The sequence below is a fragment of the Lagopus muta genome, chromosome 1, assembly GCF_023343835.1.
Source record: "Lagopus muta isolate bLagMut1 chromosome 1, bLagMut1 primary, whole genome shotgun sequence".
Taxonomy (NCBI): Eukaryota; Metazoa; Chordata; class Aves; order Galliformes; family Phasianidae; genus Lagopus; species Lagopus muta.
In genome coordinates this window covers 118,490,063-118,514,805 of record NC_064433.1, presented here as the reverse complement: position 1 = coordinate 118,514,805, position 24,743 = coordinate 118,490,063, and the positions used below count along the sequence as shown (strand labels likewise).

General features: G+C 39.4%; 1 long non-coding RNA gene across 1 annotated transcript; it reads right to left on the bottom strand.

Annotated features, from left to right (window-relative positions):
- Positions 1-8,103: 8,103 nt before the first annotated feature.
- On the bottom strand, positions 8,104-24,743 carry LOC125697781 (uncharacterized). Its single transcript, XR_007378925.1, has 3 exons — positions 24,708-24,743; positions 16,435-16,533; positions 8,104-11,258 (listed from the first exon to the last, which is right to left on the bottom strand). It is a non-coding gene; the product is annotated as an uncharacterized LOC125697781 (long non-coding RNA).

The window sequence follows — 24,743 nt, the reverse complement described above, 5'->3', positions numbered from 1 at the left end:
GAAAGAACAAACTTCAGGGCAAGAAAATCATCTGGAAACTTACTTGAGGAAGACAAACACACTGGTTAATCTCTGAGAGCTGTGGGGCATTCCGACCTTCAGATCCTGCTAAGATCAAGAGTTGGATTGTCCTCAGAGTGAGAGACGTGATGCTGAAGCTGTTCTGCCTCAAGACAGCAGCTCCTGTTTCCCACTTCCACTGAGACACACTTTGTCTCAGACCAAAGTAAAATCATTGTTTCACCCAGAGCAGCAGATCTTTTCTTCTACAGCCATCACTACTTGTATCCAGTCATTGCTAATAACCCTGTCACCAGTCTAAAGGGAACTGATTTCACCTTTGTATAAGTGGTTGCAATAATTTTACATCCAGACAGATGTTGCACATACACTGCATCAGAAAAAGTGATCAGATTCATTAGGAAAAGGGTAGCATATGGAACAGAAACTAGAGTGTTATATAAAATCTTGTTAACCTGTCATTGTATGAATTAGCTGAGCTTCCCAAAGTGCAGCTTCTTTTTTTATTATTATTATCACTTCTAACTAATCTAACTAAAATGTCACCATATTGAAAGGGGAGATGTTAGTTTAATTGGGCTTGGCAACCTTTCCCCCATGGAAGTCACTTTGATATGTGAGCAGTAGAAATTGGGGAATCTTCCTAGTGGCTGGTGGTATCTAATGCTTTGCCTAGCTTTCAAGTAGCATTTAAGGCAAAATTCATGCTGAAGACAGTTAATCACTATAGAATGCTCCCCAAAACAAATTAATATGTATAAAAGAGGATTTAGCATTACGGTTCTAATACTACTAGAAAAATAATACCTGGGATCTAGACCTCACATTTTTGAAATACAAATGGAAGGGGGGAAACAAAAGCAAGCTATTTATGGTATTAAGAAATAAAAAATTCTACACTCATATAGGAGCTGCAGTCGTGTATTAGATATGAACTGTAGTGTGGTATCTTCTGATTACAGTGAACTGAAATTTGTTTTCAAGGATTATGACCATAGTACTGAGATATATAATTTGCATTTGATGAACAAGAAAATACATGGATGTTACTGTTTGAATTTACACAGAAAAAACCTCCAAGGAGTTAACATAATAATAATAATAAAATAGAATTGTTTGTTTAGCTAGCAGATGAAAAGTCTCATTCTCTTGGGACACCTGAATTCAGTTTCTAGCACATCACAAAGGAAGACTGTGTAATTTGGTAAGTCACTTAATATAGATGAGATTCAACTAAGCACTCTTAGTCTTCCTTAATGATGTTTTCAAAAGCATGAAGAGGCCTTGATTGGGGAAGTGTAAATACATCCTGCCAGAATAGAATAAGGAAGCTTTAGTGGTAATTAGAACTGGTTGCTCTGTGCTTTGGGTACAAATATAAAGAACGTCTCCTTAACCTCATTGGGACATTGAAAGCACAGTTTCATTGATGTTTGGAAAGCTGACGAACACCAGAGAGAGAGACAAAGTGCTGAAAGAAGTTCCCAGCTGGTGCGAGTTGTTGTAGCAGAGGCACCACAAGTTGTGCTGTCTGCCCCAGATGTATAGAATTTGCTGTGTGAACCAGGGTTACAGAGCTGTAACCAATAATTAAAAAGGGAAAAACTGAAGTGAAGGGCTGTTGTGGATAAAGACTCAACCTGGCCTTGCAAACAACATCCGCTGAAGGGTGCTTTCACCATTACAGGCCCCTGGATGATGGAATTGTACTGGAATGCAAACATTTCCTACAGTTTCCTCTGGCAGGCTCTTCTTTGAAGTTCCGATCCTGCAAACGTAGTAGAAAATGCAATGACCATAAGAATACTTTAAAATCCAATGTATATGAAATACGGTGTCTGACTCACCACTTACGACTCTGACTTTTTTTGTACATTTTTGTATATATGCATGTTGATATAAAATTGCTCTGGTATTGCAAGAGTAGATCATAATGGATAAGACTCTGTGGCATTACTGATCTGCGTCTTATCTGTGGTTACAATACAAGCAGGAAATATTGTGCCTGTGGTTTCCACATCCTGAGTGGAAATGTGGAATTCAATAAAATACTGTCTCATTACCTGTCTCCAACATATGTTCTCATTTTAGTGCTTCTCTACATATGGATAGCTCAGATTTATCTTCTGAGTGACAACGCGTACGCTGCTCGCTGCAGTTTGAGAAACCTTTTGCTGAGCTTTGATATCTTAATGGAAACCTACTATCCAATACTGGATACAAGTTATCACCCTGTTATGGTGGATCATAGAGAATCATACCTTAATTTCGGACTGTAGCATTCTGAGACAAAGAGGAAACAATACAGTATAAACAAAGATCAGTCTCTGAGTGTCAGCATTCTGTTGGGTTACATATTACACAAGCTGGCTAGATACAAAGTTGATGGAAGGAGAATGTGTGACTGTGTTCTATTTATATAAGAGTATAGCAATAACAAACTTGTCACCTCCACAAGTCACTGTTGTAAAACACACCATGTCCAGAGGAGGCCGCAGCTTTGTGCATACCCTGTCCATCTCCTCCCCAGACCTAAGAACTTAAGGATCACACACCTTCTGTCATTGTCATTAGATGAGATCTGACTTAAAGACTCCACTGACAAGTAAAGTACAGTTTATCCAGTTTTTTTTCTTTTTTTTTTTGCATGTGTGTATTATAATGTTAATACCACCATTTCTTTATTTGCCTCAGTTAAACTGTATTAATATCCTTCCTCACCATTGCTGCTCTCCAAAAGCTTCTCACCCAATCATATACTGTAACAATCTAATTCTTCACTGTAGATTACCCAGTGTCTCTTGGCCAGGAATCATTTTTTAATCTAGAAAGCTTTACCTGCCCCTTAATCATACACAAAAGGATCCTCCTGACTGAGCTAACGGCTATCTTTTATCACACTAAAGAACACTTGGTCCTCATTCCCAACAGTTTGGCAGTCTTTTCTGGAAAACTACCTGCTGCAGTGATCAGACCTACATATAAATTTTGCTACCCCTGATGCTTTAAAATGGTAAAACGTACACATGTTTTTCCAAGATGGTTCTCTCGCTCTTTCATCAGCATCTCACCTTTATGCCTTATCTTTCTCCTTATAGAGAACCAAGAAGTGCCTTTCTGAGGGTGGCCCAGGTTTATGGCCAACCACCACATCTATACATTTTCTCCAGTGACCAGTAAAACCTGTAGCATCAACCAAAGTAGACCACAAGGGGTTGTTATTGTGCACAGTGTGTATCAGGCAGTCTGTTGTATTTTCCCCATCTCCTTGTATGGTATCTCCTGTCTCACTGCAGCTATGAACTCATCTTGTGAGCCCTGGCATTCTCATGATTCAGATGGGAGACTTTACTTCCATATTGTTATTTGATTTACTCCCAGTATTGTTAATATATGACTTCTAATGTGGCACTGAGGGACATGGTTAGTGGGCATGCTGGTGATGAGTTGACAGTTGGACTAGATGATCTTAGAGGTCTTTTCCAACCCTAATAATTCTATGACTCTTTGGTTCTGTGAATAAGGAACTTCACTGATGTTTGAGTTACCTGAAAGTGGTTTGTTCTTTTTTTTCCACCTCTCACTATGAACTGGGGATTGACAAACTCCAAACCATACTTGCACCCTTCCTTCCAACAGGATTATGTGCCCCATAGCTAATTTACAGGTGTAAAGGACAGGTGCCTACTTGGAATATGGACATTTTAAATCCCCAGAACTCTTCTCAGGACCTTGTGGTAATGCAGTCTCACAGCAAATGCTGATTTTCATCATCCTAAAACAGTGCTTAATGAAAGAGAGGCACAAACATTCTGAAAGCCAGCTCAGTATCTGAAAGAAGACAAACACATTAGCTGGAATAGCCCTGTCACCCTTGTGGGTACCACACTTTGCCCTTGCTGTACTAACCTGCTTTGTCCTTTCTGATGGAGGACAGTCTTGCTCTAGAGTAACTACCTTGCCAAAAGGAATAGCAAGATGAGCTACATTTATACAGCACTGTGGAGCAAGCAATGGCTGTGTGTTCAGATGTGTTTCCTTATTTGGAGCTTCATTATTGTATACAACAGATTAGTCAGAAACTATAAAGACTTTGCTGTTGGAGCTGTAAAAGTTCCTGGGCTAAAGTGTTCTTAGTGTAGTAAGTAATATGGACTTGACATACTGCTGTATCACACAAAATACTTTGGGTGGAGGAGAGGAGGTTGTGGAATACTTTTGGTTTAGTGATCATTCTCCAGTAAGTGAAAAGGAAGGTAAAGCAAAATGTGGGAGGAAACAGAAAGGGGAATCTGAGAATAGGTGTGATAAACAGGAAAGAGGAAAAAGCACAAAATTATTTTAAAGTGCTTGTAAGAAGCAGTTGTGCCTTGAAAATGAATAGCTCTGTAATTCTATAAGGATTTTTATGTCAGCATTTAGTGAATCACAGGAAATTGGAAACTGATTTGTTAATAGCGATAAACTGTAGAGATTCTGTAAGCAGTTGTGGAGATGTGCCAATATTTTCTTTTTTAGAGCCACTTGATAAAAGGTTAATGAAACAAACAACCATTCAGAGTCACGTTAAATCAATTACAACCGGATAAAATTTCCAGTATCTTCAGTAAATGTTTGCAGTAAGAGTGGGCCTACAAGTTAATAGCGTCTTTGGTATTAAATCATCACAGACAGTAGAAGGGATTAAGCATGTTGTCAGGATCATATTCCTCCCCTACTGATTCACTTGTAGCAGAAATGAAACTTTGTCTGGCTTCAAAGAAGCTATTTTAAAAATCACAATTTTCAGGAAGGGATGACGTTATTTTGCCTGCTTTAGCCGAATGAATGCCTCTATGTGGTTCACAAATGAGCTGCTTGCTCTAGTTGAACAAAAGCTACGATGAGGGCTTTGATCAGTGCTGACAGTGCTCCTGCAGTATTTCAGTGCCTCATTCCTTTGTGCTTTCTAGAAGCATTACTAATGACGTTGCTTAAAAGAGTGTAAATTGCAATAAGATGTCCATCTCCAGAGAGTGCTGAATTAGTCTGTTGTGAGGCTTCTTTAATTATTGATGTCACTGCAGCAGATTACTTTGTTGTTGTTTTAATAGTTTCTCAAGACAAAGAGAACCTTTATGAGCTCCGTAAAGAACTACTCATCTCTATTACAAAATTTGTCCACTTTAGTCCACAGAAACCCCTTTTATATTAGTGACACACCAGTGCTCTTGTTTAAAGGGTTACATTCCACACTGAGTTTATTTTTCCTTGGAGACAAGCAGGAAATCTGTCACTAATTTCCTACCAGACAGCTCTGACTGCCTTTTCTCAGTCTTCTCAATCCTCTATAAATTTCTTCCATTTTGTTTTCTGAGTACAGTTCTGGTTCTCTTAGCTTCACTCTTGTCTTTCTTCTGAGGTATTCTTTACCCCTTACAAGCAGACTCAAGATGGCACTTGGCAGAAGAAGCAGGTCACTTGCTCTCCCTACAATATATTAAGCAGATCCTGAGGTGCTTATCCACCTTGTGTACATCTATTTCCTCATTCCTCTATCCTGCCCAGTCATCTTTATTTTCACTTATCTCCCCACTGCATGCAGTGTGTCCAAAACTTTGCTTCCCTTTTTCACACCCAACTCCTTTTTCTCTTAATAACTTCCCGCCTGACGTGCAAGAAATTTGTCTAATCCTTACTGTCATCAGCTTCTCATCAAATTGTGCACTTTTGTGAGCTGTGATTTTGCAATTCAGCATTTTCTGCCTGTTGCCACTGCCAGAAATTGCAGTCCTGTTGCTGTAGTGTTCTCACCACCTCTCATCACTCATTGGCCAAGCCAGGCTCCTCCAATCTCTCTTGCCATTTCTTCACCTTTACTTCTTTCTTCTTTGTATCCAGATTCAATTCCATGGCCCAGCAGAACTCTGTCCTGGCTTACTTCATTAAACTCATTTTATTCTTTACCCATTTCATAGTTCCGTATCCTTCTGCATCTTCTTTTCTACTTCATCTCTTTTGTTTCTCTGCCTCATGCATTTTTAATGCCATTCTGTGCTTCAGGCCTCTCAGCAGAAAGCCCTGCTTTTCTTCAAATTCCCTCGAGTATTCTTTACCTACATTAGCAGTATCTTTCAACTGCTGTCCCAGAAATTGTATTTTTTCCAATAGACAGTGAACTCTTCAAAGATTTAGCAGAACCTTTTCCACCTCCACTCTAAAAGCAAGGAATGTACTTTGGAGAGATTTTTCAGAGGTGGAACCATGTTCTGTTTTGTCCTCCAGGGCTCACATTTTGGGCATCTGAAGACTACCAGACCCTGAGCAAGGTCAGTTTTGAACACTTTGGCAAATGGTTTTAATTCATCCCTGTTTTGTTTAGAAATTCCAAAATATTTGAGGGAGTTTTTCTCGTTTAATAAGAGAGACTGAAACTGCTGTAAATCTTAGGTATCAGTAGGTCCCTAAAGTAAAAAAAATAAAACACATAAAGGGGATATTCAGTTGCAAGCCTTTGAAAACCACAGATATTGACAATCACAAAAATACCAAATTTGATGGAGAGTGCACAAAACAATGTATTAGGAGCAAGCACAAGAGAAAGTTAAGCTTTTTTGTGCTTCTCCTATACTACTGCTATGGAGACTGAAATAACTCCTCTCTCAATGATGGTGTCACTGTTAGAGGCACACTGCCATCTTAATTTGTTTTCTGACTTTAGAGGGGGAAATAGGCTCTGACTGCTGACTCACTTGTTAGGTCTGAAGTCAAGTAGTTACATTTATTTCACCTGTTTGGCCATGAAATTAGTATTTTAAATATCTACCACCTTTGTAGCAGATATAGATACTCACATCCAGGAAGGAGAAGGAAATAAACAGACTGAAGTAGCTCAGTTTGTTGTCATAGATCAGATGTGGTACAAAGCAGGAATATGTGAGATTTTTGCAGAGCTGAATAGTTTTTCTCGTCCTTTCCAGACTGCAGCACAGAGATGTCCTTAACCTCGGTGGTTAAGATAAGTACTGGCAGTGTCAGAGAAAGATGGTCTGGCAGCAGACCCATCATTCTTATTTTTATTTTTCTCTCTTGCCCTACACCCTGATGTCTCTTCAAGCTGAAGTGGAAAAGTCTAGCGGAAAATTGGTGTGCAAATGAACCTGTTTTGGCCATGAGTTTGCTCTGATTTAATTAGCCTTTGTTTTCCACGTCTGTGAGGTTGAGGCAGAACTTCTACTGCCAACAAAAAATATTGTTTGGTGTCTATGTATTTTATGTACATTTTGAAATAAAGATTGCAGTTTAGTCTGGGCTGGCAAAGTAGCAGCTAGTGGGGGCTCCTTCTAAGAGCATATTGTTCTTCTTGACTCTCCTTCCTGGAGGCACAGTCTTCTGCTGGTGGAAGATGAGCAGGGCTCCATCTTTTTTAATGACTTTGCATCTTTGGGCTTTTAAACCACTGAGTACCACTGAATTTCCCAAGGAAAACGGAGTTTTTGGATGTAATAATAATAATAAAAGTCACATTCAAAAGAAGTGAATGGCTCTAAATATTTATAGCAGGGAAGAACACAAATAAGAAATATAATAAAAAAGATTGTTTCAGCCATATGGTTTTCCTCAAGATTAAGTAGTATTACCTTAATTTCATTCTATTTTTCTGAAATCCTTAGAAGTTATTTAATATCAGATCTAATCTTATTTTCTGCCTTTATCTTGTTTGTTTTTATATCCTCATTTTAAAATTTCAGTAGGGATCTTCTTGCTGTTTTTTTTATCCTTTTTGTTAGGCTGCAGAATGGTGCACTAGAATAAACTCAATGATGTATTTCTAAATTCTCATGGACTCAACTTTTTTTTTTTTTCAATTTATGTTTGTCACACCTTTAATCATGGCTATACATTTGAACAACAGAACCGTGTATTTCTGTAGGAATACACAGAAACAACAAATCACCCAGAAGAACTGTAGAAATGAATGTTGCAATATTTTCAATATTTATTTGTTACCCCCCTCCCCCCCACACACACCTGAGAACGTATCTTCTTATAGACAGTTAAAACCAATGGCAAACTGTCATTTAAATACAAGCTACTCAGAAAAGTAGTGTGCTAGTGCATTAAAACAATGAATAGAGCAGTTTTGCCATAGAAGCCACAGGCATAGTTTAAATAAATATCTACAGTAGCAAAGCTCAATCTAAATTGCTAACTCTTATTTTAAATTTGCAATGTTCATCCAGATGTAGAAGATTGCTGCATGGTGTCCTTCTATTTAGGAGCTTTGTGGCAGTTGTCAAAATATCTGGCTGGTGTAATATCATCAAGACATTGTATCTATAGTCAGCATCATATGCTGGTTCTGTGGGCATGTTTAGGGTGGTGTGGGCAAAACTTTCGACCTAATGCTGTAGACCACAGTAGTCTATTTTAATTCTGTTTTAGGAATCCCCAAAGATTCAGGACAGAATGAATGCATGGTCAGATTATTATTTTTTAAATACTGTACAGGGTCATCCAAAGGAGTGATTAAAGGCATTAGGTAAATGGAGAAGTGTTTGTGGCTTAAATGGACGGCAACACACAGTTTCTGTGAGAATGTCCAAGTGTTTTTTTTTCCAGCCTGCAATGGTTAAGTATTAATACTTCCTTTTGTTTACGCACTGGTAAAGGACTTTACCTCAGAGAATCAAAATTTCCATATACCAAGGCCTGTGTGTCATTAACAAAACAAGGAGAGGCTTTGACCTCCATCCCACATGGGCATCTCACAGGTTCATTCTTAACTTTGCTTCTTAACAGCATACCTTTTGGTGAGCTCTTCACATTATTTGCTCTGCATCCTACTAAATAGCCTAAACTTGAGGTTTTCTAAAGACAAAGACATCATGGGAAACTCTGTATCATTTTGCCTGATGAAGTACCAAATAAACCTTAATTAGAAACCTCAGGACTTGGCCCAGAGAAAACTCAGGTATATCATTCTTCTACATGACTACTAGCAGTTACTGAACTGGGTAAATGAGCTAAAGATTTCAGTTAAAGAAACATTGCCAGAAGGAGCCAAATTGCATTGTAAGGAATAGGGATTCAGCCTTCTTGAGGAACAGATGACTTTAAAGCTGTTCAAAATGACACGCTTAAATACTTCATCTACCATAGTATTATTCTATTTCATATTTGGCAATGTTTAGAAAACTGTAATAACTGGATTAAGGTGCATGCCTCATTGATTTTCTACATCTAAAAATTGGGAGGAGTGTAAGGAACAAGTAAACCACTTCCACTTATGGTACTGAACACATTAGTTAAACACTCATGCAAAACATAACACGCAAAGAATCTATGGAATAAAAATTCCTCTTACCTTATGAGGATGTAATTTTGCCTGACAAGATAGAGTAAGGTTCAGGTCATCTATTGTGAATGCCTCAGGTTTGGCCCTGGAATGATCTGTAGATTCCTGACCCATCTACAGGTTTTTCCTGCTGCTTCACTCTCATGGGCTAACCATTTGTATGAGAAATATTCAAAATTGTACCTGGACAGCACCTGACCTGCATGCCTTATACTTGTCAACAAAGCAAAAGAAATACAAAACTCAACAAAAGCTCAGCAAAAGGTAGTTCAATTTGACTTTTTTTTAGCTGGAGGAAGAAGCTAATACTAGTGTTAATTGCAAGCCTTTAAAAATGCAAATCTTCATTACAGTTATTGTTCTCAACTCAAAATCAGTTAGATTTACTGTCTATCTCAATTCCTAGCTGCAGTTTTTAAGCACTAGGAGCTGCTTCCATACAAAAGGCTGCAATCAAGGACTTGCCAAAATTAAATAGATGCAAGAATCAAAATGCTCATCATAGCACTTATGATCTAATTGTGCCAGGTGGATGCATGGACCATGACAGAACAAAAATTACAGAGCTATCCCAGTTTTATGAGCTTCTATTATTTTGTAAAAAGATAAAATTGAATGCCCTCATTTTACAGGCATTGAGACAAAATACTTTAAAAAATGTTTATCTAGTATGAAGAGTCAGGGTTTATTACAGTTGGAAAGTATTGTTTTTTTCTAGAGCATCTTTAGCGCATTTTGATTGTAAAGTATGTAGATCCTCTGAAAGTAACATCTCCTATTTATTTCCTTGGAAATATGGCTATAAAGAGCACAATAACACTATTCAATAGAGTAAATCCTCAGCTACAAAACACTATTTCTCAACATAGTCACAATCATTAGCTATGCATTTTCACTGGCAATGAACAAGAGCCTGCACGCTGTGTTCGTAAAAATCTGTACCAGCGGAGGTGACCCAGTGTTTCACAACTGCTATGATGGTGTAACAGCTAGGAGAGCGCTGCCCACGCAGTCCATCTTTCATCAGACAGAACAGACGGTAGTCAGAAGGTGCCAAATCTGGACTATACCGTGGGTGTGGTAGGATAGTCCAGCCAAGACTGGAAATGTACTTGATGGCCTTCATATTCATATGGAACTTGGTATTGTCATGTTGCGAAAGAAAGACTGTGTTCCTCTCTCGCCTGACTCTGGAAGTTTGAGCCTTCAGATTAGTCACCATTGTGATGTAGATGTCAGAGTTGATGGTTTGTCCAGGTTCCAGGAAATCCAGAGAGATCACCCCTTCCCTATCCCAAAACACAGTGCACATCTCTTTACTTACTGAGGGCTTTTTCTTCGATGGGCAATTCACATACCACCACCACTCTATGGACTGCTGTTCTGACTCCAGCTTGTAGTGGTGACATGTCTTATCACTGGTAATGACGCCATGCAGGAAACTGTCACCTTCAGCCTTACGTTGGTTCACTAGGTCCTGACAAACTTGCATACAGTGTTCTTTCCATTCCTGTGTGAGCATTCATGGGACTTTATGAGATTCAAATGTTATCATCATCTTTTCCAGTGCATTGAAGCTGGTATTCAGCTCTGTACACAGTTCCCTGCTCATAATCCACCAATTTATGTGGATGAGCTGATAGAGACACTCCTCATTTTATGGTGTGACAGCTGTGCATGCCCTTCTGGAATGTGTCTCGTCTTTCACATCACTGTTGCCACTGCTGAAATGCACCAGCCTTTACTGTGTTCACATCCAATCTTTAGTCTCTATAAATTTTCAGCAAACATCAATGAAAGTCAGTGGGTACTGTTTTTTCTGCATGGAGGAATTCAGTTCCACCCCTTTATTTCATCTGCTCTTCTACGTCAGACGCCGTTGTGTCAGACTGTTCCTCTGCTGCCATCCGTCACATAGCAACAAAATGTAACAAAATATTTTGTTATTGGGAATATGGGAAGGTTCAATACCTACTGCCATACTACCAACATTTGTCACTGATGTAATGGGGCCAACATAACAAAATAGGAAGAATTACTTTCAGAGCAACCCTCACAACTAAGAATCACTGTATGAATGAAAATTGTAAAGTAGAATGTGGCTCTTATCATTATAGCTTTCTTATATTGAGATGCGTGCAAGCAGTAGAAGTCTGAATACAGGGGTAGATTATATGTGTGGGTGTATATGGCATCACTGAAGACCCATCTCTCCCATACTCTCAGGGATTCCCCAGAGTAGTTTACCAAACTTTAAAGCTATTTGGGTCTGTCCATACATTTGTTCCAGTACCAGAAAAACAAGTGGCGTCTATACTTAACTATTCCCTATCTTTTTCCCAATATCCCTTTCAAGTCCTATTGCTGCTGTCTTCCAGTTCATTCTTCTCTCGTCCAGTTTAACATTTGGACAACTTATTTATACAGTTTCTGTGAGATCACAGTGTAGGGTGATTCAAGGCCAAGGAGGTTAATGTTTACTTAGAGTGGATGAGCCTGACTGACAGTGGGAGACTTGGTTTTCACTCATTTGGGTTGGCTGAGGATGATGTAAGCTCAGAAAGAACTCAGGAGACAGTGGACAGAAATGGAACTTGGAGGAACAGCATGAGACAGGCAAATAACACCACCATTACCCATAGTCATCCTAGGCAAAGGATGGATATTTACATGGGAATATGGCTCACACATGTCCCAGAAACCTCATGAGCTTTGGTTTTAGACATCACATTAGTACTGTAGAGAGTCACTGGAGATGAATAGAATGAATGTGCCAGATGAGATGAATCACAGAGAGGGATTTATCTGCCTAACTTTTCTTAGACAGCTACTTTAAAGTCTGATTATTAACATTCAGATGGCTAAAATTCTAGGAATGAAACTATTACTTGCAGAAACATGTTGCTGAAGTGCCAAGTGGGAATGATGGGGAGGATAAACTGCTTTTTGGGTTTATTGGTAGATCAGAGTCAGACTGTAAACCCCTCATGAGAAGCTTCGTGAAATGCAGTACTTAGATGCATCAGCTGAGGTGATTTTAGTGAAAATGAGACATGCTTTTGCAGATGTTTGTGGCTGTCAATATGTATCTGGAGCATTCAGACAAGAACAGGTGCAGAGAACTGATGAGAGTAATGAAAAGTGTTTTAGAGAAAAAAGCTTGCTCAGGTTATAAATTTAAAGGTGGAGAAAGTTTGTGGTTATTCCCCGTGAATTCATATCAGGTAAAACACCTGGAACTGGGGAAGGCACTTATGCTAAAAAACAATACTGGTGTAGGAACATATGAGTACATGTTGACTGTGAATAAATGTAGATTGATGGCTAGGGGGTTTATAACCATTAGATTAAAGCAGCCATGAAAGGGAGACAGTGTCTAAAATGTTTTAAAAGAAAACTTGACAGGTTTATGAATAAGATGACCCAGGTTATTTCCCTGCAATACCAGCTAGGTAGAACTTGATACACTGGGAAATTCCACTCTGTCCATTGCTCCTGGGCTAGATTCTAGCCTTTCTCTTTGGACAGACATACTGAATATCAATAACAGATGAAATTAAAGCTAAACTAAAATTGATATTTTAGTTGTTTGCTGGGAGAGGCTGGTAAATATTAAGTAGATAACATGCCCCTGTGGGTACTGGAATCAAGTTCCTGCTGGCAGAATTCAGCTGTTGAAACATGAATGCCAGTATGAATGTCAGCACGAACCTGATTAGATAAAGAAAGCCAGGGGATGGTAGGGAATAAAAAATAATGCCTTGTAAACATTACAGAGCATTACAGAGGTGGCACGGCAAACATCATTCACCTAGAATCTGGAAAGCAAAGGAGCAAGACTTTTGGGAACAAATCTATTAATTCCTAAACACTTAAATCTCACAATACTCAGACTTTCACCCTTCTGCAATAGACAGCAAATCACCACACAACTTCTGAGCTCTGAAAGAAAACTTTACTGCTGGCTATATCTGTAACTAGGGTATATTGCACTAGACATGCCAAAGTTGCCAATTTCTAAAGATATCTGATTCTTATTTCTGATAACTATTGACAAATCTATACCGTCTTCACTCCAATGTATTCTACGTTGTCTTATTTTCACCTGGGATGGAATTGTTTTCTCCGGAGTGTCTGGTATGGTGCTATGTTTTGGTTCTAGGAGAAAAACAATGTTTACAACACACCAGAATCTATAGGTGCCTCTAAGCAAAGTTGTACAGAGACAAGGCCATTCTCAGTAAAGGGTCCAAGGAGCTGGGAGGGAACAGAATTAGGACAATTGACTTGAACTGGCCAAAGGGATATTCCATACCATACGACATCATGTGGATGGAGTTTCAAAGGGGGATTCGAGTTCATCACGATCCCTTCTGCTGCTTGAGGGCTACGTGGGCATTGGCTGAGGAGTGGTGAGCAATTGCTATATGCATTCATATATATATATGTAGTCGTAACTATTATCCTTCTCTTTTTCTCTTTCTTAGTAAATAGTTGAATCTCAACCCATGAGTCTGACTCTTTTTTTCCCATAATTCTCTCCCCCATCCCACTGGGAAGTGGGGGGAGTGAGCAAAAGACTGTATGGTGCTCAGCCACCTGCTGGGTTAAACCGCAATATCCTCAAGAATAAGGATTTCTGATTCTAAAATTAGAGTTCCTGGTAGAGAAATTCTGCAGAGCATGGACGTAAGGGATCAAAAAGAATAGTATAGGAAGAGAAGAATATAGATGGTAACATTAAAATTCAGCACTCTCCATCTTTTTTTTTCCAACAGAATATACACTGTACTACACTCAGCAGCTCTGCACTCAGTACAAGAATCTCTTTTCTTCCTGTGGAAAAAAATGTTCTTAAAGGCTGTCAAAGGAGAACAGCCTGAAATGTAACCACTCTTTCACCATGCCCCATATTTCTGGATCTCATTTTCAGCACTGAAGATTTCAGATGCTATAAAAACATTAATGCAGTGCAACATGGTATTAAGGCCATGTCTCACTGATGCAAACTGTACTGGTTTAACCACCCAGCCTGACATACTGTGGCTAGTGCAAGCCAGTGTATATTTTTCCTCCATAATTATGCCATTTTTATCCCTGAGTGAGATTTCTCAGACATGCTATTGTTGTCAGGGACATACAGCTCCATTACCACTAGGCTGAAAACTCTTCCCTGCCCCCACAGTGCATTCAGATGGGTTTTAGTTTTCTTTAAACAGTGTTTTTATAAATATGGAATAAAGATTACAATTATAGTTGTACTTATAATGGAAGTGTCGTAGTATAGGCATGGTCATTTTTCCTATATAACTCTAAAAGATATCTCAATAAAATACCTTTTTTTTCAATCTCCCAAGACCTGGATGCTGTATCAAAGTTAAAAGGAAAACTCTTTAAAAGAGGAGAGGTAACATCTCTGAGTGTCATGCCAGAAGGTGAGCGGCAGAATTGAGATCATAGGCTTCAGGGAAGCAAATGGGGTCTTGTTCAGGAATTTCCAGGCAGGAAATTGTGGGGAACTGCCATGAAGGGGAAGGGTGCCCGGGTGAGTGGGAGAATTTCTAAGGGAAGATAGTGAGAACTCAGGGGAGAACAGTTCTGCAACATAGAAAGCCTGGGAATTTCAGAAGTCTGCATGGCTACCTGTGGAGCTTCTCATTGAACTAGAACACAAGAAGAGACAGGAGAAGTGGCAGAAACAAGGGCAGACAGCAAAACAATTGTGTAAAAGCAGTGTTAGGTACTTAGCATTAAAATCAGGGAGAACAAAAGCTAGCTGGAGCTAAGACTGTTGAGGAGCACCAGTGGTAATAAGAGATTCTGCGGAACACTAATTGGAAAAGCAAGTTCATGAAGAATGTTGATCCACTGATGGGTGGAGAAGAAACCCTCATTACTGATGCAGCAGAAAAGACTGAAGTGTTCAATGATTTTTTTTTTTGCCCCAGCATTCGCAAGCAAAACACTGCTCTGATAATGACATGATTTGGGGTAGAGAGGATCAGCTGACACTGAGGAGAGATTGAACAAGTTAGAGACTTAAGAGAAGTTGTATGTGTCGAGACCCATGGGGCTACGTAGGATTTACCTAAGTCACTGGAGGAGATGGCCAATATGATTGCAAGGACAATATTACATGGTGAAAACATTTTTAGATTTAATCTTTTTAAGTAGAAAAAATTTCTTCTGCTAGGAAGAAATAAGTGGAATATGCATGTGAATAACTTCAGCGGTAGCTGAGCTACGGCTCCACTATTACAGCAGAAAGAAATTCCCCCAAGTGAGCAGGCCATGGGACTTGATTTTCTTATTCTGTGTCCTACTTTTATATTTATAAATCATTTCAGACAGCAGCTTTCATTTTTTAAGACCTGGGATTTGATGTGTCATATTTCTGAAACAAAAATGAAAGTGGTGGTGAAATTAATGCTGAGGGAAGATGCAATGCCAGGTGAAACAACATTTTCTGAAGCAGGACTTGCTTTGAGATTTCACAGGTGCTCTGTGTGAGATAAGCTGGTGGCCTGGTGAAAAATGTTTGATACCTGGGGACAACTTGATGTAAGGAAGTGAGCTCTTGCTTAGTTTTAGCTCAGTCAAATGCTTATATAATTCAGCAGAATTTTATCTGCAGACCTTAGACCTGCACAAGGACTGCGTGAGTCACAATCAAACTTAGCTTCCCCTCCTCCATCCCTCAAATTATAGACCATTCAGTTTGTAAGTGGTAACGTGAATTTTAATTTCCACAGTCAGGCACCTGATCTATCTAACCTTCCTATAGCACCCACCCTGGCTCATGTTTCTCTGTGTTTTTTCATACTTAGCTACTGACCCCATTGGCTGAGTTTCCCTCCCGTGTTTCCTAAGCACCACCTTGGCAAGAGAGAGCAAGGGCTGGCTCTAAGCCACTCACAGACAAGCACAGGGAGCAGTGAAACGTCTCTCAATACTACCTTTCCCTTAGAAGGCTGACTGATTCATCCTTTTCTTTTGTCTGCTGTTTCACCCATATTTGCAGAAATCTAATCTCTTTGAGATCAGTAGCTCTCTCAAGATAAGGTAGATTTACTCACGAAGTTTCAAAGTCAATGTGGAAGTGAAGGTGAGCAGATGAACACTGTGGTCAGAGAAGCCTCGTCTCATTCAGAAACCAAGTGAAGCTTGTAGCAAATCTAAGAAGGAAGAGAAAAAAGGAACATAAGGCTGGGAATGAGAGACAGAACTCATTTTTCCTTTCATTTGCGTCACTTGGAATTCTGCTAATTGTTTTGTATAAGAACTGAACTGGACACCTGTGCGTAGTTCAAAGAAACAGTTATGGAATGAATCCTGAAACTAGTTTTAAAAGAACAAAAAGGAGACATCATTAAAAAAAAGTTTGTTCCTTTTCTTTATTTCTATTTCATCTTAGTATCCAGATTCTTAGTGATATAATAATAACAGCACTGGGGAATAATTCAAGTAAAATGTGCTGTCTTTGGGGCTGGAATCACAGAATGGCTTCAGTTGGAAGTGACTTAAAGCCCACCCAGCCCCAAGCTCTGCTGTGGGCAGGGCTGCTCCCCACCAGCTCAGTTGCCCAAGGCCGCATCCAACCTGGCCTTGAGTGCCTCCAGGGATGGGGCACCACAGCTTCTGTGTGCAGCTGTGCAGAACTGTGGGCAGCCAGCGCCTCACCATCCTCTGAGGAAAGAAATCCTCCTAACATCTAACCTAAATCTCCCTTCCTGTTTATAAACTAAATGTATTGATAAACGGAAAGAAGTAGGAAATAGAGAAACATTAAATTGTTATCCAGTTGAGAATCAGTTCAGAGGACTGATTTAAGTCTGAATCCATAACATCAGTATTTCTGTTTTCTGATTTGCTGCATTTAGGCAAATTACATATGTTTTAAATATTTGTGCATTTAATGCGTGTGATACAGTGTCAGTTTTTTACTGCAATCAACTCACTTCCACCTGCATTACCAGATGTGCATTGTGAACACCTGTAATGAAAAACAGTCACTACAGAGTTTCAGTCTCCTAATTTTTTAGGCTTAAAACTATACTAAAGTCCTTTCCAGCAACGCTGACCCATGTTAACAAGTTTCAATCTGCTTTCTCCAGATTCAGCACAGGAGGAGCACTAGCTTTGTTACTCTGACCACGCAGTTTCATAATCATTGAGCACTGGTGTTATTAGCCCTAATGGATTTCTTCTGCCAGGGTATGAGCTAAGCATCAATTAAAGTTTTTGTATGGGCAAGAGCTTAAGTTATATTTAGTTATTTGGACTCTGCTGGACAAACATATCCTTCCTCCACCTCATGCTTAAGGTTGCCATAATTTGTGACTCATATGCATGCACAAGGGAGAAAAAACAGAAAGGGCAGGTGTGAAGCTCTTCTGAGACAATCTCATCCTCCTAGGAGCCTGTAAACGCCTCTCACTTCTGTGATACTTCTCCAGATACTGAGAAAAGAACTAGACAGTAACTGACCCTGCAGCTTAATTTCTCAAGAAGCTGGATAGCATCACAGAATCATAGAATTATAGAATGGCCTGGGTTGAAAAGGATCACAATGATCATCCAGTTTCTCCCTGTTATGTGCAGGGTCACCAACCACTAGACCAGGCTGCCCAGAGCCACATCCAGCCTGGCCTTGAATGCTTGTTAAATAAGAATCCATGAACATTTTCTACTTCAGGGTTATTGTGCTTACATTTGAAAACTATAATTAAAAGAAAATAAAATCGGGCATCCTCCACATCTATGTCTGATAACCCGCTTTGCTCCTTGTTCTTTTTTCTTTTTTCTTTCCATAACAGACTTTCTGACATTCTCTCCATGTGTCTCCATCAGGGGCTCAGCATCTTCTCACAACATAATTTATTACTTAGTTATAGCTGACTTTCACTAGTCAGAGTAGAAATCTGGTTTGGTATGGACGATAGCCAAGACTATCTGAGAGCGACACACAGAGGTGGCCAGTCAGGCTTTCTTATCCTTGTTCACACTGTGGCCCTATTTTCTCCCACAGCTTCTGTATTAAATGAGAGACCAAATACATCAAAGAAGGCAAAATAAACTCATACTCAAAATGGTCCTTTGCAGTAGTTAGGCCGCTCACTGGGGTGCCTCACACAGCACAACTTTCGGATCTGGGCAGTAAGCCATTAAATCGACTGGAACAAGGTATGATTCATAGGGTAAATTCATCATATAGTCTTCCACTGGATGCAGTGGAAATTTATGAGCTTATAAAAGCCCCTTGGTTAAATAGGAAGAGAATGGCTAGGATCTTAAAATGCCATTTTCTCACCTGGTTTGTGAATACCAGTTTTGGATTGTATTTAGAGCTGTAATCAGTCTCTTGAGAGGAGTTATCTCAGAGCACGAGAAGTGACTAATACTATTATTCTCCTTTTAGACTGTTGTCACAATTTTTCTTTCTGATTAGGAAGAAAAATTTTCTACCCAGAAGGCCAATCTATTTGGAGCTTCTGCATCCATTGTTAATGATTACTCTCCTCCTAATTTTCCTCTTGATCTTATTTTCCTCTGGCTTGCATTGCAGCGTGTTCTATCAAGAAGAAGAGGTTTTTGGGAATCTGTCTTTCTTCCTGCAGTAGTTCTGAAGATTTAGTCTGGAGAGTGAGTTTCAGAATTACACCTATTGTCATCTTCCAGCTCCATTTCCTTTCTCTAAAGAAAGTGATGCTCTTTATTAAAGGGACTGTCAGTTCCACAGTCTAGAACTCCTCTTTAAAAGCAAGCAAAAGGATCTGAACTCTGTCATTCAGAAACTGTGAGCTGGCTTAGAAGTTAAAGTTAACAGTCCAGATTACGCACAGGCAGAAAGCACAGCCATACATCCAAACCCAGCTTGAGTCACCTACTTAGGTACACACTTCAGAAGATGGAAAACCTCCCTTGTCTTGCTTCTCTCCAACATAGAGTGCATTTGCTTTTAACTTGTAATCTTGTAATAGACAAGGAGCTTATTACAGTTACAAGGGGTTGAAGCTTTAGCAGTTTGTTTCTCTTTTCTATTTCTCAGTTTCAGAACAGATCACCACATTGGGTTTGAACTTCCCTTTCAGCAGATTGTTATCTCAGTTTCCCAGTAAGTTGCTCCAGCATCATCAAATCTGATAACACTTTCTCTTCCTAGAGGAACGTACACCAAAAAGATCAGTCTTTGCAGTTCCCTTTTGGGACCATCACAGTGAGCTAGTGGATTTGGTAATGCTAGGGAATGAAGTTCATCCTTCAAAGTGTGTCTCCACCTGTGTGGAAACCATTAGATCACTACCCAAACCAGTGAGTAAGCACCTGATGAAGGGCATAGCCAACCCTGGGAATCAGGTGGAAGCAATTCGCCTGTGTGACCAGAAGAGGCAGCCCCTGGGTCTGTCCCTCCTTAATCTTATTTAAGGTCTGGCAGCTGCAAGGGAAGCTTATCTACTCAGCAGTCATTTTCTTTGGAGTGTTTGCTGAGCTTTGGTCCTTGGAAAAGTGGAAGGAATTCCTTCTTTTACCAGATTGACCTCTACTTTTCTTGAGTGATCCAAAACATGTTTTAAGCAGCTATATCTGATATCACTTATCCTTATGCTACCCAAATACAATGCTTGTCAATTCTGATAAGCCATTCATAGAGGGAACAATTCTCATCTCTGACCTGTACTAATAATTTGCTTTGAACTTAATCTTCATTTGTTCTTTTTTGATTTTACATTTTGAATATGTTGAGTATTACAGGGTTTTGGTGTAAAACACACATTTCTACAGGAGTCTTTTTAAAGATTTCAAAGATCTCTTTATAATTTGTCAATTCTCGTTCAGTAGGAGGTAGACATTTCTGGCTCACAAATTAGTAATGTTATTTTGTTTTGCCTTTATAAGTAACAGTTGAGCTGTGTTTCTAATAGTATTGCAGCTAAACAGATACTAAATATGACAAAGTGTTGGAAACACTGATGTTTAGGGAAAGTTATATGATTGAATAAAGTCTTCACTTCTTAGGCCCAGCACTTCAATCTAATCCATCCTAGAGTTTTCTTAGTCCCTAAGGTGGAGGTGGAACAAAATTCAATAGGAATGTTCAAACCTCTAAGTGGTTTGGGGGACACACATAAACTGGAACTGATGTTAAAGGGAGCTACTATGATAACAGTCCACAAAAGCAAAAATAGACTTGAGGTTGCATCACTTATTGAAATATCACAATTATAGAATGGCCTGGTTGAAAAGGACCACAATAATCATCTAATTTCAACCCCCCTGCTGTGTGCAGAGTCACCAACCACCAGACCAGGCTGCCCAGAGCCACATCCAGCCTGGCTCTGAATGCCTCCAGGGATGGGGCATCTACAACCAACCTGGTTTTAGTGTCACCAGTCTCTGTGTGAAAAACTTCCTCCTCATATCTAACCTAAACCCTCCCTGTCTCAGTTTAAAACCATTTCTCCCTGTTCTATCACTATCCACCCTCACAAACAGTTGTATCCCCTCTTGTTTATACACCCCCTCCAAGTACTGGATGGCCATGATGAGGTCTCCCCAGAGCCTTCTCTTCTCCAAGCTAAACAATCCCAGTTCCCTCAAACTTTCTTTATAGGAGAGATGCTCCAGCCCTCTGATCATCTTAGCGGCCCTCCTCTGGACCTGTTCCAAAAGCTCCACTTCCTTCCTGTGCTGGGGGCCCCAGGCCTGGATGCAGTACTGCAGATGGGGCCTCACAAGAGCTGAGTAGAGGGGGACAACCACCTCCCTCTCCCTGCTGGCCACCCCTTTTTTAAGGCAGCCCAGAACACAGTTGGCCTTCTGGGCTGCAAGTGCACACTGCTGGCTCATGTCCAGCTTCTCATCTACCAGAACCCTCAAGTCCATCTCCCCAGGGCTGCTCTCTAGGGGTTCTCCCAGTTTGTATAAATACCTGGTACTGCCAGGATAGTGTTCAGATATACTGTAATCTAGTTCTCCATGTGTTATTCTATCAAACAAATCTTGATTCCAGTTGAAGATCCATATTGTTCTTTCCTGGAAAGCATATGCTGCTACTTAAGCTTGCTGACAAGCTGCACCCACGTGTGCTAGGAACCGGCTGCGACTTTGAGAATCGGTCCCAACTAATTGCTTCCAGCAAGATAAATATGATCCAGGAGCTTGATCATCTACTTTTGGGATAAGGATCAAATACAAGAGAGCTGTGAGAATCCAGGAGGTTAAAAGGAAAAAATTTGTAGTGTAAGAATATTGTTGTATCAAGGCAAAAATACTATCATGTATTTTATGCTGATAAGGTACATTCTATGGAAGCAATTTAGAACAATCTGTGATTTTACTTTTACTACATCCCACGAAGAGTATCTTCTTCCCTGCAGTTAGTTATTTCACTTAGTAATTGTCCCAAGCCTTTATGCTTCCTACGCAACAATTCACATATTGAAATATTACGGTGAAGGTAAGTGCATTATTTTAATTTATGGAAGAGTATGTACCTTAGTCATTTTTGACATAAATTTTGGGTCTGATTTATTTGTAATTTTCAGAAAAATCTGATGTTATTATCAAGTTTTGCATATGAACTTGCATCTTGAAGAAAAAATTGCCTATTCTTTATACTGTTGTTGCACAGCCACAGATTTGACAGATGCACCTCTCTCTTTCTGAGCCAAACCTGCATGTCAAGAGGAATAACATGAAGAATGCTGAAATTTATTCCAAGTTAGGTCTGGGTTCACATTTTGTGGTGTGCACTAAGCTCTAATATTCTGTTAAGATAAAGGAGGAAAAAAAAAAAAAAAAAAAAAATCAGTTCACACTGCATGTTCATCTCAGCTGCATGCAAATTTCTGGATAATGAGGCTGCTATGATTTTCACCATCTATAAGGAGTAGAATTATTACAAAATTGAGCTTTGAGAATAGGAAACTCAGATCAGCCAGCAAATTTAACTTCAATGTCATCTGAATTCAAGAGAATTAGTGCTCCTGCTTGCCAGATATCTCATGATAGTGCTATGTTTAGCTGCCTTCTGTGAAAACCCAGAATGTTTTTTCCAAAAAGATACTCTATAAATTTCCCCAAAGACAGGGACAATAATAAATTGGGTGTATTGTCCCCACTCTAGCATGGCACTGAAAGGATAATATCATAATGCCAAGTATACGAGTTCATTCACTGTACAATTACTCTGTTTGTGCAGTCAGTTACAGTAATTGGATAATTGGGTCCACAACTGCCTAATTACATTGATAAGTAGTCATTACTGAGTTATATCTGTGCAATGCATTAAAAAAACAAACAAAAAAACAAGTGTCTGAAAGCCTTTGTTACAGAAAGTTCTGTTTCATGAAAGTTTATTTCACCATAATCTATTATTTGTTCATTCCTCTTGGACCAGGAGAATGTAGACAGAAAAAGAGATGCAACTGAGCAAGTAAAGAGGCTCCTGTAGAAATAGGCTCTTGCTTTTCCCTTCTTCTCTTCCACAGAGCTTTCCAAAGAACACCATAGGAAATAGATAAAAAGGTTGATCCTGGCTGGCCTTTGAAAGGAGCATACTAGTGTGGTCCTTCAGTCAGAGGTTGCTACGTTTTTTTCCTTCCCCTTGGCTTTTCACAGTTCTCATCTCAGTTCATTTTGTAGTAACAAAGAATGACTGTGGAGTGGCCTGAACCTGAAGCAGTTTTGGGAGACTTTGTCTGGCCATGATAAACTTACGAAAAGATGGATTGCTTTAAGCATTCAGTACATGAAGAATTAACAGACTTATCAGCAGGACTGCATGTTTTTCACCTGAGATGATGTAAGTATGAAACAGCTGATCTACTTGTAGGATACACCAACTTAAATCTCTCACATACAACCAATCACCTTGATGCAAGAGGAATGGAAATAGCAACTGTGATGCTAATTTTAGTAAAGAGTTTAAGGGATTTTAGAAGATTACAGACTGGAGTTGGACATTAAAAAAGCAGAATTATTGCATATATAGATAAATTATATTTTTGGGCAAGACTCTTCATGGCTTGGTCAGGTAATTGAATTCCTTGTAAATCTGTCAGGTTTTGAAGGACTGAGCAAGGGTATTGATATGGAAGATTCAACTGGTACGGTCTCCTTGAATTCGTGGAATGTATTTAATGAGTTTGTTCGCCAAAAGGTCTTAAAGAAATTAAGACCAGGATGGGAGGAACAGAGCTGACTTAAATATGCAGCTGATTAACGGGAATAGTTTCTTTTCTCCCCAGAGTGAGCTTATCTCTTTGGTCCCACAGGTCTTTTCTGAAGAGCTCTGATATTTGCCATATTCTAAAATGAATGAAAAAGGGAAGAAGGATGAAGCGACGATGTTCAGTGGCTGTTCTGAAGCCTTTCTGTTGGGGAAAAAAAGCTAAACCTGAGAGTGAAGAAGTGCTATAATGTCTTGTGATGCTGAGTAATATGGCGGGGGTGGGGCAGGGGTGAAAGGGATGTATGAAAATATATAGAGTTCACAAGAGAAATCCTGATTTAATATATGCAATTATAGACTCCATAAAAGCCATTGTCAACGAGCACAAAGATTCTGAAGTTATAATAGAAAATTCTGCAAGAATGTCAGCTCAGTGGCAATCAACATGAAGCAAATTACTAGGGAAGAGAAGGAGAACAACTTGTAAAACATTATTAGACTACAACATCTTGAATGCTGTGGACATTTCTGGCCCACATGTCACTTTACTTATATATGTATATAATAGAACCAAAATAGTAACATAGAGAAGTGACAAGGACAATCAGATATATGAAAGGTCTTTAATACGTGAATAATCAAACTTAGTAGGACTCCAGCTAGGTAAAAAAACAAAACAAAACTCAGAAGGTATAAAAGACACCTAAAATATAATGTATGAGATAGAGATCAAAAGGAAAAAAAATTTCTGAAACAAGAAGGATCATCCAAGGAAAATACCAGTCAGCAGTTTGAAGTGCTAGACTGGTGAGATTATTGATACTACAATTTACAGTAATTAACAATTAGAAAAATTGATGAAAATAGACAAAACCAACAGCACCAAACCTATTTAAAGCTAACATGCATCTTTGGCTCATGATACGGTTTTCTAGCATACTGCCATAGCCATAGAGATTGTTCTGAGGGAGCATCTTGAAGTGCTTGTTCAGCTCTTATAGGCTTCCTCTTATACCTGCCATTGGTCACCTCTGATTGTGGACTGGATAGTTCCAATCCAGTTCTGACTGACTATTTGTATGATCAATGGATATCAAGATGTTACAATCACAAAATAAACAAGAGAGTTAGGCGAAGTGGACTATGATAACAAAAGAGAATAAATGGAAGGCTTACCCTTATGCTGGGCTCAAACACCAAAAGAGGGGATCT